The sequence below is a fragment of the Pipistrellus hanaki genome (assembly GCF_964339955.1).
Source record: "Pipistrellus hanaki genome assembly, chromosome: 12".
In the NCBI taxonomy this organism is placed as follows: Eukaryota; Metazoa; Chordata; class Mammalia; order Chiroptera; family Vespertilionidae; genus Pipistrellus; species Pipistrellus hanaki.
In genome coordinates this window covers 34,509,033-34,524,711 of record NC_140514.1, presented here as the reverse complement: position 1 = coordinate 34,524,711, position 15,679 = coordinate 34,509,033, and positions in this window count along the sequence as shown.

Below are 15,679 nucleotides of genomic sequence, written 5' to 3'. Positions count from 1 at the left end.
GTGAATGAGAGCTGCAGCAAGGGACTGTTTTGGTAGTTATTTTATTTTATTATATTTATAGTCCACTCATGTTACCTAGAACCATTTGATGTGAGCTATGTGCATAATATCACTTAGAACAAAATTAATTTTAATTGTGACTCCATGCACTTAGTTTTACTTGATATTTCTCTCCTAAAAAGAGCATAGGTTGGGTGCCCCTCTATTGGACTTCATTTGTGCCACAGAAGGCCAAGTTGTGTTTTTCTAACCTATCCCTTGAGCCATCTCCTAGACTGCCTGTATTCCCAGGGCCCCAGGGTGAGGGTAGGAGGTGTATGTCAAGCCTGAGCAAAGCTGTCTGGGCTCCCTTGGGAGGGCAACAGTGTCATCAAGTCTGGATCATCTAAAAAACAAACCCCAAGCTTGGGATTGCTGCTGGGAAGAAATTAGAAGACACTCACACACTTTTCTGGATGGATTATAATGCCTGACAACAGCAAATACTGGTCTGAAATTATCCTGGTCTGAGAGTTCCATCTTTGTTCATAAGCTTACTCATAAATAAATATAAGGTCAGTCAAGGCAGAGTTTCAACAATACCCACTCTTTCAGTGGGCTGCATCTGCAGTGAGGTAAAATCCCAAGGTCCAAACAGATCACAGTAATCTGCAAGGTTTTAAGACCCCCTCCCACATTCCCCCTGGAAGAGAAGAGCGATTACCCATATAAGTGAAAATAACAAGGCTCAACAAACCACCCCAATAAATGGCTAGAAACATTCCAACAATGATAGACTGCCAGAATGAATGTTATTTCTTCAGAAATTATTGGAAAAAGAAATAATAACCTTACTATGAGCTAGAAACTGTTCTAAGTGCTTTCTGTATTACCTCATGGGGTTAGTATTAGTCTGATAATCATTTAACAAATAAAGAAACTGAGGCATGGAGAGGTTAAATATCTTGCCCAAGCCGAATCCGGTTTGGCTCAGTGGATAGAGCGTAGGTCTGCAGACTGAAAGGTCCCAGGTTCGATTCCAGTCAAGGGCATGTACGTTGGTTGCGGGCTCATCCCCGTTAGGGGGTGTGCAGGAGGCAGCTGATCGATGTTTCTCTCTCATCGATGTTTCTAGCTCTCTGTCCCTCTTTCTCTCCCTTCCTCTCTGTAAAAAATCAATAAAATATATTTTAAAAAAATATCTTGCCCAAGGTTGCAGAACTAGGATAATTCAAATCCAGCTATGTCACTGAACCTAGATTCTAAAGCGAATCACTGGTAATATTTTTCAGGAAAAAAAAATCATTTCCCCAAAAGTCCACATCAAAGTTCTACACCAGACTTGGGGGGGGGGGGGGGGGGGCCTGCTTTCAAAAATGCTGCTGCTCCGCGCCCTTCCACAAAGCGTGGATGTGGATGCGAAACAATCATCCCCCAGACTGCAGAGGTCTACTATTTATATGAAGCCATTTAACTTAATTACAAATAATTTAGGCTACAGATGGGAGCAAAGCAACATTAAGGATCTTGATTTTGAAGCTGTTCTAAAATAGCTTTTAAAATCTTGGAGGTAAATTGTCTTTCCAAATGGAAATGAATGTGTGCTGCAGTGAAGTCTACGTTATTACCATCTTTTGCTGAACCCCCATCTAGTTCCTTTGTCATTTACACGATGTACAGTCTTTAATTTCAGTTCCGTGATCAAAGAGATGAAACCCGAGAAGCTCGCTATTAAAATCAATGGCTGTGTTTGGCCAGAGAATAGCGGTGACATAATGCCTGTTTCTCACCTACAACAAGGGGAGACCAGACTAGTTTCAGGAAGGGAGTCGAGCTCAAGCTCTAAAGAAGGAGTGTCAAGTCTCTCTCTCTCTCTCTCTCTCTCTCTCTCTCTCTCTCTCTCTCTCTCTCTCTCTCACACACACACACACACACACACACACACACGATTCAGGAGAGAGGCTCAGTCTCACCCATCCCATTCCATCGTACCTGTGAGGGCTCCATTGCTGAATGCAGTGCCAGGAAACATGTTTTTAGGAATTCAGAGTATCACGTTTCATAATTTGATTTAAATCAATTATCCCATCCCTCCCTGGAACAGACACAAGTTCCAAAAATACAAAATGTAAATGGAACCAGCTGCAGCAAAAGCCTTTTGCCAGGATGGATTTCTGTCAATGTAATCAGCCTCCTTTTGGAAGTACATTATTGTTGAGACCCAGAGATTGCGTGAAACACTTCCAGTGTCCTGGGAGGGACCAGAAAGGTAACCAATTATGGGAGGGGAGAAATATAAGGAGCTAATCTCCTCTGTCCTGGCCTGCCTTTGCCCCAAACTCTTAGGGAAAATTACATCACTCCTCAGGGGGTTATGGAGAGACAGAGGATACTGGCAGCCTTCAAACACTAGCCTTAATTTATGGATATTTACTAAGCCACATAATCACCCCAAGTTATCCCATTTCAGGGCTCAGCAGAGCTGAGATGTGTAGGCCTGGGTGTGAAGATCAATTGTGAAAGGCTTTTTGAGTCTGTGTAAGAGTGTTTATTAAAAAAGGCATGAGTGTACCCCACAATTATTTAGGCTCCCAACATGCTGCCCCACAAATGGATCCCATGCATAGGGTTTGGCATCCTTCCCTGGAAATCCTTCCCCTTAATTGATTTAAAATGATAATTCAATTAAAATAATTATTCTAATCAAACTTCCTATCTTTTTGGCAGGTTATATGGGGGCCCCTGCCCTCGATGTTATTTTAGTATTTTCTTTATTTGTTTTCTCACCAGGCTGACTTTGGCTCTCTGAATCTTTGGAAAAGTTTATGTCATTTGGTAATGACTGCACCTTTCTGGATAGAGCTTTCCACTCAAGACAGAGGGAACAAGGGCAACAAAATATCCTAGGAGACATCATCCTTTGAATTTTAACCAAGTGGGGGCCAAGAAATGACTTAAGGTGGTGTATGGACATCTCACCCATCCATTCAGCTAAAATGTAGGAATGGCTGGCCAATCTGGTTAAGCTGCAAGGAACAAATGGTAGTCCTATCCCTCTTATTCTTGGCTTTGATGACCACACTTTTTAATCCAGTGATTACTGCACTCTTGAAAAGGATGACAATTGTAGCAGATCTCAGGATTTCTCATATAACTCTTCTAATTTTTTAAATTTTAGTATAATGGTTATTTCTGCTGCACAACTATATTGACAGCTAGGTAGGGCAGATCCCCTCAGGGCTATTTTAAGAATGAGGAGAAAGCAATACAGTGAGGGTAGGTGGCTGTAGCAACAATGGACAGATAACACAGAAAGGGCTGTCATTTTCCAATTGGAGAACCATACAGCCATGTGAGTAGGTGAAAAAGAAGCTACTTCAGTGTTTTAATTTTTTTAGCATTAATAAAATTTGCAAGGACATTGGATCAGCATGATTTGTACAATGGCCATTTTTTGCTTGAAACAGAGCTTGTCTGTCCTGAAGCACACTAAAGACTCCAGGTGGGTTTTTGCCTGAGAGATGCCATCCTCTTGACCCGAATCCCTGATGCCTGGGAATCCAGCTGTGGCCTCTTCCACTTTTCAGCCATGCAAATGAGCGTGCAAAAAAAGATCTGCAATGGAAGAGACAGGCCCCTTGCTGGCACTACTCTAAACTGAATGTTGGACCAGGAGTCGGGAGACTTGATTCAACAGCTCTGTCACTGACTAGCAATGTGACTTTGAAAAATCCTTTGTATCTCCCTAGGTTCCACTAGACCTTCAGATTTTAGCATGTGCTCCAGCCAAAAGTGCCTCAATTTTTTATGTTCCCATATCAATCCCATTTGAAAAGTGTCTCTAGGAGAAAAACTGGGCTTTGACAAGGCAACGGGCCAATCTTGGTTAGTACCTTCCTGGCAAAAATTTAAACGTCTTGATCCAAGAGAACTCCTGTTTATCAGCGTAGGTGTACCTTAAAAAAAAATAAATAACTGTGATGGGGTGCAAAATATACTTGAATGGAGTATAAATTTAGCTATCATGCAAGTGGCAAAATGCAAAGCAGAGTGATATCTTGAGCCTCTCACCCTGCATCTACAGGCAAGGCGGGGTCTGGAAATGAAGAAGAGGAAGGAGCTGTAGGCCACGGAGCCTGAATGGAAGCCAAGGGAAACCTATGCAAGATGGGGCTGCTGGTCCTGGGCCTCTGGCTGCTTGTTTATAGTGCTCCTCTGTAAACCCTCTTCCGGGTAGAGCTCAGGATTCACATTAAAAGCCATATGGAAAAATCGAAGGGAGAAAAGGGGGCTGTGGGAAAGATTGTTAAAACATCATTTGAAAAGGAAAGGAGGTCAGACAGAAAGTTTCTTCCAACTTCATTCTTTTCCCAATTTCTTCTATGCAGGACTACCCATGTTAGGTGAGCCATCTCTTCCAGAGGGAACCCCTCTGCACATATACACTTGCCCCATCACGACTGCATGAACAAACTGAAAACAAATGTTATGTGCATGTATTACATATGACCCAGCCCAAACTGCAAGTCCAAGGGAACCAGTTCAACTGCACTATTCTATTATTTTTTTACTCTTTTACATGTAATTTCAAATGTCTAGAAAGATTAAAAATGACAACATAAAGAAAAAAAAACTTTTTAAGAAAATAACTGAAAGAAATGGAACTAAATCATCTCTGAAAGCCTTTTCATGCACGAAGTCTACTCAAATAATGGTTTCTACTGCAGGAAAACATTTCAACAGCTGGTCATTAAATCAGGGATGTATCACCTGGGGAAAGTGTGGAGCATACAGAGCCCTGGGTTGCCCTGCAGGTATTCTGACTCAGTTTTCTAAAGAGAAGCCCAGGAGTATGCATTTTAAATAAGAACTCAGGCTAATTCTCACTTTCAGAACCACTGCCCTGGACAGTTTCCCCTGAAGACTAACTTATTATTAGTGATCAATTTGTTTACTTGTGAGTGTGGTCACCTACCAGGACTATCTCAGACTAGCCTCCAATAGAATACTGTTTAGAGAAACAAGCAGTGGGTTACAAGGCCAGAAGGCCCAGATTATAGTCTCAGCTCTGTCACCAAAGAGTTGGATGGCCACTCTCCTGCAGTAAAAGGAGCTAATAAATGCAGCTATTAGTATATGGGGTGATCAAAATTACAACAGCAAAATCTGTAGTTTTCTTTCCTAAACAATGCAAACTGGCAGCAGATACTATGATAATCCTGGTGTGGTGCTCTAGTCTCCTTTCTGGGCCCGGCATTGGTTCACCTGCTAGATGTTGGGGGGACATACCCAAATGGAATTCCTTAAATACTCATACTGAGGCAAACCAAAACACTGAGCAAGGATGAGAGAAATAAGACATGCACCCTTATCTTTCCTAAGGTTCATGTGTAACCTCACAGAGTCCAACGGGTACTAGAACTCATTACTGGAACCAGGAGTCATTCTAGAATAGAGATCTGTAAAGCCCATACAGAAGGACTGAGAGACAGGGCAAAGAAAAAGACCTTTAGCATGGAGGATGTCTGGGAGGTCTTTGTGTATAAGAGGTCTTTGTGTATAAGATAAATGATGGTTACTAAGGTCTTAACAAGACATGATTTTTGAGTTCATCAAAGGGAATGAGTCTCAAATTCTGGCTGTTGCTAAAAGTGGGCAGACTTCCTGGGAATGTGAGATATATTAGTCCCTCCTTAACTGGAGAAGTTCTTTTCTATCTCCTAGTTGATCTTCCCAAACTAAGCTAATGCCAAGTGTAAACATCCACCTATGCATGCATACATACATACATACATACATACATACATACAGCCACTCACTCATTCAATCAACCTTTCATTTGTCCTATGAAGGACTGTGCTTTTTTTCACTGGGATGAAAATAACATGAAGCCATGATACTGCTCTCAAAGTTCACAAGGGAACCACACAGTTGATCTGTGAAAACTTCACAGTAGCCTCAGGTCCATCCCATGAACTCAGACTAAGTGACCCAGGAATGTTCCCTGTCCTTTATAGTTCTCTTTTTTTCCAGATTTACTCATTCTGCCCAGAGAAGAATGTTTGGAGAGGATTAGCACAGTGTTATGATTCAGGTGTGGATTTTGGAGCCCAATTGTCTGATGGGAATCCTGGTGCTAAGTAACTTATATATCAATGCCAGCTGTGTGATCCTGGGAACTGAACAGAACTTCTCCAGGCCTCAGTGTCTCACCTGTAAAATGGGGACAATAAGTTGAGATATATAAGGCATGGAAAAGTGCCTATAGACTCTTTGTGGGCACTATGTAGGTGTTCACAATTAAGAGGGTACCTCCTCCCACACCAGCCGTCAGGTGCTAGAGAGCAGGAAATGTGTAGCCCCCAATCCAATTACAAATGGGCACCCCAACAAGAGCACCTGTGTGATAAACAATATGGACAATATGTGCATCCATATGGGCATTTGTATATGGGCTTGTCTGCGAGCGCTTCCTTTAAACAAATCTGCTTTCCTTCTGGACTGAAGTCCATTGTCTTCAGTGACATGGAAAAAGCTGGTGAACACCCTCTCTACAATAATAGTCCTAGCACTTCATAACTATCTCAGGTTACCCATTAAGCTCTTCATTTCCATGTGAATCTATTCTTCAACAGTGCCACACACAGTTGCCTTCGAGTCCTTTCATCATCTCCCTTCCTTGGCCCAGAACCTGCCCCTGTGTCTACACTGCCCAGGGGAGCTCCAAATGGGACCAGCACATCCTTTTCTCCAAAACACTTTCTTGTTTTGGCCTGAAAAAGTGTTTTCAAGCATTTTCATTAAAATCCTTCAGAAAATAAGATTCCATATACTTTCTTACTATTTCCTTCACCTTAACTTGATGGATTAAGAGGCCCCAGATGGAAAGGAGCTGACTGTGCTTATAAGTAAGAAAAGATACGTGAGCTAATAAAGATCTTTGCCCACTATGGCATATTAGAAATAGTCATCATTTCCTGTGTCAACTCCACTAGGGGGTAAGAATTCTGTTAAGAAATGCCCTAGCTGGTTTGGCTCAGTGGGTAGAGCATCAGCCTGAGGACTGAAGAGTCCCATGTTTGATTCCTGATCAAGGGCACATGCCCAGGTTGCCAGTTCTATCCCCAGTGTGCAAAAGGCTGCCGATCAATGATTCTCATCATTGACCTTTCTCTCTCTCTCTCTCCCTCTTCCTTCCTCTCTGAAATCAATTATATATTATTTTTTTAAGAATTCTGTTAAGAAAGATTCTAAGGTTATGTCTCAGTTCAGTAAAGGTGGGCTCTGATCAAATAATAGTGTGTGCTATGGGCTTAGGATTTGGGAACCATTTTGATATTTGCTATACCTGCCCTTGATCCTATGTCAGTCTGAGTAATAACCTAGTAAATTTAAACATGGGGTTATGTATACATTCTGATTTGAATAATATAGTAAGCCCTTCAAGCCAAATATTTTCTCAATTGTTTTGATTTCTCAATAATCGCTTTTAAGATTAAAAATTTTCAACAAGGTTCCACTTAACCTAAAAATATGTCTCTTAGGAGGAATGACCTAAGCTGTTATCAGCTTATGTATCACTACTCAATTTCAGAATAACTAGTTGGTCACCTAACAAGGGTCTAAGGTAACCCAGGGAAGTACCTTTTGACTTGGAAGATAAAATAAAAAAGGAATTTTGAGTATAGTAAGTCATTGCTTAACATCATCGGTAGGTTCTTGGAAACTGCAACTTTTAGAAAAACAACTTTTGACAAAACCAATTTCACCATAGTCTTATTGATATAAACAAGAGTTAAGTTCCCAAGGCATATTTCTGATCATACAGATATCACCAAACTTCTAAATAAAGACCCTAAAACACCTCTAACAGTAAACATTGAAATAAATGTGAGCCATACATACATTTGAGAGAGATGAATAAAATCAAGTAAGAGAATGATTTTCTAACCTACTTACTCTCATTCAGGGTTGCAGGTGGCAGGAGCTTGTCCCAGCAGCTCAGGACCCCAGGCAGGAGCCCAGCCTGGACGGGACACCTTTCCATCTCAGGGTGCTCACACCCACACCCACACTCACTCAGACTGGGACAATTAGACACATCTGGTCACCTCAGGTGCACATCTTTGGGATGTGGAAGGGAACCTGAGTCCCCAGAGAAAACTCATGCAGACACCAAAGAATGTGCAAACCCCACACAGACAGTGGCCCCAGCCAAGATTGATCATTTTCCCCCTCATTGTTACAACAAAATGATGTTGAATGAAATAACGTTACTTGAGGACCTGCTGTAGTTTCCCAAAATACACACACTGACAGAGTTCCACAGTGCAGGCTGGACAGTCATTATGGGACATGAGGTACTGGAGAGAATAATAAATGGAGTGTCACAAAAGTGAATTGGTTTCAGCAAGATAGAGGTATCTGTTTCACAAATTGCTCATTCCTGGGCTTAGAGAATAATTCCAACTTTCCAAAGTGCATAAAAGATATGCAGGAGGCCAAAGTCATTAACCAACCAGACGAAGCAAACCAACTAAGGTCTGTGTGGCCTGCTAAAGAGAAGCCCACGGAAGTGCAGGCATTCAGCTCAGTGTTTTGGCAAGGGGTGCTGAGTAAAGGATTGCTAGTCATTCTTCCCTTCTGGGATTTGTAGATCTTCTATTACTGTATTTCACCTGCCCTAAGGATGTTCACATATTAATAACTCTAACATTAGAATGCATTTTATTTTGTTTAATATATATTTTATTGCTTTCAGAGAGGAAGTGAAAGGGAGAGAGAGAGAAAAAAAAAAATCAATGATGAGAGAGAACAACTGATCAGCTGCCTCCTGCACACCCTCTACTGGGGATCCAGCCTGCAACCCAGACATGTGCCCTGACCAAGAAATCAAACTGTGACTTCCTGGTTCATAGGTCAATGTTCAACTACTGAGCCATGCCAGCCATGAAGGATGCATTTTACAATCAACAGCATATCCTAGTTTAATTGATAACTTATTTTTTTCTTCGTAATAAAATACAAAATAATGACATCTGTTACATTCCATGGCACCTTAGATGCAATGAAATATGCTAAACTGGCAGGGGGTTTCATACATGGGAATATAAAAGAATTCCTTTTCATTGCTTCTCTGGGGATCAGCCATATCAGTACAGCCTTCTAAGCCTCTGTCTTAAACCCAACAAGAGTTTGTGGAGTCCCTAAGATCTCCAGGCACAGTGATTATGCTTGTGTGGCTACATAAAAAATTTTGTCAGAAAGGAAAAAGACAAGGTGGCCCTATTTATTTTAATATGTCTTCAGCTATTTTCAGTAAGGTTTGTTCTTACTTCCATGTTGGAGGTCTCTACCACTTTGGAAGAGTGCTCCCCTTCCTTAATTCCCCAAACACACCAGTGAACTGTTAAAGCTCAGGAGTTTTCTCTGTGGCCTTCTGTTTCCATTGGATCAGGGAACAGCCACTGAGGAAGGAAGGAATGCTTTCAGAGTGTCATTTACACCCCAGAGGCTCTGTACCACCCACGGTCTTCCCTCCCTGCCTCTCAAATGGATCAGAGCAGAATTAAATATCACAACTCACTCAGACACTCCCAGTTTCTCCGGGCCTTCAGTCCAGCCTTTGCCACCTGGTGAGGAATACAGCTTCGCTGAGCTCTGGGAATATAAAATAGAGTTGCTATTGGTGCCTTGTCAATCAGCATCCAATCCCACGCAAAGGCAGATCGTGCAGCCATGTGCCTGCCACATGTAGAATGTTACTCAGCCACCTTGGAGGTAGGGAGCCAGTCCTCCGGGGGAATACTAGCCCAGACATTTGACTCAGTGATTCAAGTTGGGGGAGAGAGGAGAGGCGGATCAGCAATGAATTCATGGCAGGTATTAATGTAACTCTGGCCTCTCCTGTCTTGGCCATCCAATAATGCACAGGGAAGAAAAAAGAAGGAAGGAGGACAGACAATACAGAATAAAAAGGAGAGAAGAGGGCAAGGATATTCTCTTCCAGAAGCACAGACAGGAATACAAGGAGAGCACATTTGCTAAGAGTGCCACTTCTAAAAAAAATTCTCAAGGTTCTATATTGACATTTCTGTTAAAAAAAATTTAGAGAAAAGACAAGGAGAAAGAAGGAGAAAGAAAACCTGGAAGTAGTGAGTAAGCTTTTCTCTTTCCTATAAATAATGGTACGTGGAAGCCATGGCTCTGCTTAAGCAAAGTGGCTCAGTCAGGAGCCAGGAGATGATGATGAGGAAGGAGCAAGCTGACAATCATCTTAGTGGACTTCAAGGCACTCATGCTCAGCCACAGAGAAAAATCAAAACTCTATTAGCTACATTAACTGGCTAATAGAAAAAGGAACATTCATAAATATGTGCTTGCCCTCCAGTGAATAGAATAGAATAGAATAGAATAGAATAGAATAGAATAGAATAGAATAGAATAGAATAGAATAGATCTCTCCTCTTTCTCTCTCTCTCTCTCTTTCTCTCTCTCTCTCTCTCTCTCTCTCTCTCTCTCTCTCTCTCTCTCGATTGGCCTGAATCAGCTGGGAAAGCCTTATAGGAGGATGCTATCTTTCTGAAATCCTACCTACCTCCCAATGTTATTTCTTTTATTACACTTAGTCATATCTATAAAGTATAAAGATACTCATTGATTTATCAAAGAAACTTCCAGGAATGAAATCATCTTCAAGCCGAGACTTCAACAGAACTGACAGATGCAGTAGTTCCCTGTAGAATAGCTTACACATGCAGGGGAATGTGAATATTATTGTCCTAAATTATCTGGAATGAATTACCCAAGTCCCCCCACTTAAGACAGATGAACATGTCTCTTTCTCTGGGAATTGTGTGAGAAGCAAACACACCTTTACTTGTTTGATCTACTCCTTTGTGGTTTTAAGTAGGGAAGAACAAGTAATGTATCCTCATCAAAAAAGAATATTTTTCTTCTCTGATTACAGAAGCTTAAGAAGAAATCTTTACCTGTGTATAGCTTCTACTGTTCCAAGCTCTCTCAACTGTTAGAGCATCGGATGCTCACAGGCATTAAAGCCCATAAATGAGACCTGTAGTTATAGTTATTGTAATGCTGCCAAGCAAACCAGCAATAGTTCTGTAAACATTACATCCCAGTTGTTCATAGCCTCAAATGATCTTGCTCTCACTCCACTGCCTTGCCCTTTCTAAAGCTTTTTTCCTCTCCTGATTAGTTCTTCCTCTTTTACATATTTTATTACTATTGTTGTACATATAAGTATTTGCATTTCTAGTGACTTTGAGAATTATTCATAAGATGATAAGTCTACCCCATAACCTTTTCTTTCTTACTTCTTAAACTCCCCCTTTTGAACTTCTATAACCCTGATCCAATGATGCCCACAAATTTCACAATGGATTTTGTCTTGTTTCCCATTCATGGCCCCCTGCTCTTGGCCTTATCCTTTAGTACTTTTGTTTTCCTCTTTATTTGTATTTACATGCACTTTCTCGCCCTGTTTTTATTTCTGCTGTCACAAAGATAAGTTGATGTTAGTTTCAAGTCATCAACTTCAAAATGGAAATTACTTATTTGTACAGAGAATCATTCCAAAATGTTTCTTCTTACAAACTCATCACTCCTTTACTCCTCACCCCTGCAACACGATTTTAAGGTTGAAAAAGACTTATGAAATCTAATCCAACCATCACATTTAAAGATGAATAAACAGTGACCTGAACTCAGACATCATCAGCTTTGTTCTTGATGTTTGCAATATATATTGATGTTTCATCTAGTCACACCTCTAATCCATGACCTTACTTTTCCTGAAAACAATGACATAGAGAACTCTTTTCTCTTCTGTTTCTCTCATGCACCATTTTGTAGCTGCCCCTGTGCTTTGTGTAGGTGGCATCATTATCCTTCTTGGCCTCTTGTCCCTCATCACTGGCACAGTGCTGATATAGTCATCTTCTCTGATTTGTACTATTTTTCCCTGACTTAGTTCACCTTTGTTTTATAGAGATTATTTGCTTTCTATTCTGGGTTTCCTCTGAACCTTCCTCTTAATGATTTATTTGAGAATCCTGTCCACTCGACTAAAGTTTAAAGACCTCACCTTACTTTCCTTTTTGAAACAAGAAACTGCACTTAGCCACATACCATTTGCTCACCCCTCTCTCATCCCCCTCCCTCAAGTTGGTCCATGAACACTGGTAGGGACCTGCTGTCTCATGTACAAGAACATAAAAAGGCATCTGCCCAGCCAGGAAATTAGAATTCATCCAGAGCAGGGAGGTCCCCGGATCTGTTCATTCACATTGAGCCTCAGTTCCTTCCGACTGATGTTTGCTCTTCCTTTTACAGCCCCAGCATCATTCCTTTTGGCAGAAAAGATGAATGTAAAACAGGACTGATGAAGTTTTCACTGTGCTGGTCATTCATCAACAGGGCTCTGGTACTGCCAAGCACCTGGCCAAAACGGTTTTCTTTTCTTCTTAATCCATGCTTAGTTTTATTTTATTTTTTTCATGCTTAGTTTTAAATCCTTTTCCCTTCTGCTAAGCATTTTGGAAAGTCTCAGTTCACTTTGAGCTTCAGCTTTCTGGCTTTTTTAATTTTATTTTAATTTTCTTCCTTTTTTTAATGCTAGACATTCTTAACTATGCATTTTTTTTGTTTGTTTCGGGTTTATTCTTTTGAATCTTGTACATCTTTAACAATCTAAGTTCATTAGAGAAGGACCTGTGGAGTCAATCTGAATTCTATACTTTCTTTTCTTTCTCTCTCTCTCTCACTTAGATCTATTATTCTCAAGCCATTGGAATATAGCAGAGTAGAATCAGGACTGACTTAGGATAGAGGTTTTTGGGGTTTTTTTTCACTTACTCTTAAGGTACTCACTGTAAACTTGATTCTAAAACTATAGAAAATACAGGAAATAAAAAAAGATTTAACTTATTCAAATGCTGGTCAACTAGGAATAATCATCATTGATATTTTGCAGTATATACTTGCAAGGTTTTTTTTCCCCCCCTGTGCATTGGCCAAAAAATTGGGGCCATTTGTTCATCCCATTTCACTGCCTGCTAAATCTACTTAACATTCTACTGTGCACATCTTTCTCTGTCACTGAATATTGTTGTATAACATCATTTTTAAAAACTATGTAATATTTCAGTATATTGATATTGATATTATCAGTTCAACAAATGCCTTTTATGAGACTCAGGTTGTTTCCAACATTTGGATTTAGAAACAATTGCATAATAAACATAATTGTAGGGGAACCTTTGTGTATGTCAATGATTGTGATTGTTTCTTTAGGGCTCATTCCTGAAAATGCAACTTCTTGGTCAAAGGGTATATGGATCAAATTTGGGAGATACAGAACAAAAATCACCTTCCATCTGGGCTTTACCTTCTCTGTAAAGTTATACCAATTTACATTCTCTAGAGATGAGCATGTGTACTTCCCACAACCAGAACAAGAGTAGGTATTACAATTTTTTAAACCTTACCCATTTTCATATGTGAAAAATGATATTATTCATTGTTTTCAATTGCATGTATTTACTATCAGGTAATGGTATTTTCATGTTTACTGACTTTATTTTTCTGCTTTTGTGAATTATCTTCTCATAACTTTTGCATATATTCTTACTAGAGTGATTATCTTTTACTAATATTGTAATAAAACTAGCTTATAAATATTTTATTGCTAGTTTTCACTTGTAAACTTTCATTATTTTTATGAAAAAGTAGTCTTTACTGAGTAAATGAAATTTATTATTCCTTTCTTAAATATATTCTACCTTTAATACTATGTTGTAAATGTCTTCCCCACCAAAAGATGATTTTTTTAAAGCACCCATATTTTCTTCTTATATTTTTATGGATTCTTTTTCTACTTAAATATTGAGTTCATATGGAACATTATTTAGTACTATATGGAGAGGTCAGAGAGATGAATTTTTATCCCAAATGGGTAGACATATGTTTCAAAACCATTTATTAAATGATCTTTCCTTCCCCATGATTTTAAGTACCATACTTTACATAAGTCAATATATTTAGTTAGTTCTATTTTTTACATTTATCCTGTTAATTTAAAAAGAATTACCACTTTTACTCCAAGTCTTCTTATTCAGAAATGAGGAAAGATACTGTTTCTTAATAAATTTGTTGTTTTTCACATTCCTCATAAAGTTTGTGTGAACACAGTTTACATTTTCGGTTGCTATTATTAATGGAGTTGTCTTTCCCATCATATTTTATTATCACTAGTACAAAGGAACTGTAATGGCTGTTGGGTGTGCTGCTCAAATCCTACTTCTTGGTTGTGAACTCACTTCCCTGGCTGCTGGGTGTTGATGATGACAGATGGAAGCTGAGTCCCTCTCTAGAATTCTTTAAGTGGGAGAGAGCTGCTGACCAAAATCACACTCCTCCCCTGGACAGCCCATGTCCAATGGCTGAAAGATTAGGGGTATCTTCAAAGTCTAGACCAAGCATGTCAAACTTGTGGCCTGTGGGCTGCATGCCTCGTTTATTTGGCCCATGTTAGCCTTTGAGTTTGACATGCTTGGTCTAGACTCTGATTCACAGAAGGGAGATTCTCAAGAACCTTTCCTGCTCCAAAGATCCCCCTAGAAGTGGATGTAGTTCTTGTGGAATCTGCATCTGTCTAACACCTCCATACACTACTGAGGATTGATCCTAAGAGCATTCACCAATAAAGTTCCAACATATAAATCTTCATTTCAGTCTATTTTCCAGGGAACCAGTCCTGAAAGAGTTGTCAGGAGTGATCTGAGAAAGAAGACTGAATGTGGTTGTAATGTAGTTTGGGAACTGGATCACCTGCTAAGCAGCTGGCAATGAAGATCTCATCCCTTGTGGTAGGTGAAACACTGAAAACTACAGGCTTGCTGCAGCAGTGCAACTGCTAAAACTTTTCACCAGTGACAACCTAGGATAGGATATCCTGGGAAGAAAATGCACTGGCAGGTGCAATAGCTTAAGGTTTGAGAGGTTCTGAGGAAGTACTAATTATAGGACAATGGAATCTAATGGCTTGCTGAGTGGCACTGATGCACTGGAGAAAGACAAGAAAGAGCTGAGGGTAATTAATCACTAATTGAAGGCTAAGTGTGAAAATCAGAGGACCTCCCTGGCAGCATGTAGAGAGGCTCTGATTCCTGATCTCCTGGGGGTGGAGGAGGTTAAGGATCAAACCCAAGACTTAATTATAAGACCAGCAAAGCTCAAGAGAAAGTTGAATTATCAGCCCTGCTAAGCCTGCTTTGCCAAGGTCAGGGCCCTGATTGATAAGGAGTGGGAACCAGAAATTTGAGATGTATTATTTGGGTCAATTCACTTGAAAACCTTTATACTCCAGATCTCCCTGACCTCCCTGAGCCTACAGAAGTGGCTCACTGCTCCCTATTAGTCTAGAGCACCCTGTTGCTTAAAGACGTCATAGAGGCCTCTGTCCTACCTAGCAACATGTATCCCCCCCTCAACTCTTCCCCCACCTTCCCTACTGGACAAGAGAATAATATGCAGGGTTAAATCACAAGGTAACCTAAATGATTATGTGCTGGAAAGATAGAAATTATATCCCTAAGATGCTATAAGACCTAGCCAATGTATTCTGATAGGTCCTGGAGCATATGTATGGAACTGGACATTGAGGGAGCTGGAATAAGAA